Below are 1,849 nucleotides of genomic sequence, written 5' to 3' on the forward strand. Positions count from 1 at the left end.
ACTGGTGGTTGAATCCCTTGTTTTTTCCACTACTGCTGCTTAAGAATTTCTTAAGGTTCTTCAATCTTAGTAGAGCTCATGATATTATTAAGCATCAATAGGATCTTTAGAGATATAAGTGTCCAAATATTGGCATGATTTGACTCATTGATATATTAGTTCTTGATTATAAGACAGCTGTGGTAAAATGGATTTGCATAGGAATTTTGGTCTCTCCCATAATAGTATCAGCTTAGTCGTCAAACAACGTAAAGTGCCCCTCCCTCCATTTACCGAATCATACCATAATGGAAGGTGGGATATTTATTGGGAAAAACCCAGGAGTTTAATTGTCATAATTGTTCAAACAGTTTTTCATAATGGAGCTTTGTGTATGCTTGTCCGTTTTTCTTCAGTCAATTTTCAGTTTTTGTTTACGCATCGTATAGAAGAAAGTGAAACATTGTTTTTAGCCCTTTAAAGACTAGTTTTGATGTTTTTAAATCCCTGAGAAGGAAGTAAAAGCCTTGGGGGTGCTATGCTGTTCACAGGAGGATATCAAATAATAATACTTTTGCAAGAAAAATTCGGGTCTTTCCCATTTTAGCCCCCATGAAAATATAGCCCCCCCATTATGGTATTTTTACCATGATTGGGGGGGGGGGGGGCTATAGGTTATCTGACCCCAAAGCTGGGGGGGGGGGCTATAATGGGAAAGACCCAAAAATTGTCTTTAAGTTTATAACTACGATTATATTTGACTTTAAAAATCCGTTTGAAAACGGAAAAAAAACTAAAAAATTTTCCTTATAAAAATTTGGTATTCCAGAACGAAAAAATCAATTTTTCGCGCGAACATCCGTTCCTTCTTAGTACCCCTTATTATGATTTCAGTGTTCTGTAGTTCAATTGATTTTTGATTAACGAAAATAGATAATTTTTATTGAACATGGGAAAAAACATGAGAACAAACGACTTTCTAAGCAAAAAGGAAAAACGTTTTTCCTCTTTCTTTAAAATCTTTCAAGAATTTTGAAAACTTTGTTTGCATTATAATTAATTCGTCTGAATTTTTCAGAAAGAAGTCATATCCTAATGAACAACTGGGATACACTTTTTTTCTAGAGAAAAACCAAAAAAATAAATATTTCAGTTGCAGTAAATTTTTTACTGAAGTAGAAAAAGTTTCCTAAATTGCAACAAAATAATAGTCAAAAGCAGGTCAAATTAACTAAGTTTTCTAAACAACTATAATGATGAGCCAAGGTAACTACATTTGGAAAAATTTTAACAAGAACAGAAAGAGCCAGTTGAGAAAAAATGAAGATTATCTTTGTCAACACTGAAAACGTCTTAACTTATGCGTGGTTGACTTTAAACCATACTTTCTCCAGTTGACTCAAAAATGGTCGAATAATCAAATTACAGACTTGGACTGCGTGAGATAAATAAAATCCAAAAAACTTCAGTTTTGTTTTACGAGAAGTGTAAAACTCTAATTTCATGCTTTTTCTTAGTTTCTCGCGTAAAAACGGCTTAGATTTTTTTTAAAATTTAAGCTGTTTGAAGTCAGAAATTCTTCAAATATAGGACAAAGACAAATTTTCGACAAACTTGAGACGTATGTTGGGAAATTGTGTGCTACAAATATAGTACAAACAAAGAAAAATTTTCGACAAACTTTAGACGTATGTTGAGAAATTGTGTGCTACGCAAAAGAATAACTCTTAGTAAAGTCTATTTGTTGACCTGTTTTGAGAATAAGATGAAGCGGAGCTGAAATCAAACTAAAATTGAGATTCAGCAGTTTGCTTGTAGATTGAACATTATACTCCAAACTTTGGTTTGTCGAGACCGTTTCGAAGTTTTA

This window comes from Convolutriloba macropyga, chromosome 1 (assembly GCF_964194025.1).
Source record: "Convolutriloba macropyga chromosome 1, txConMacr16.3, whole genome shotgun sequence".
Classification (NCBI taxonomy): Eukaryota; Metazoa; Xenacoelomorpha; order Acoela; family Convolutidae; genus Convolutriloba; species Convolutriloba macropyga.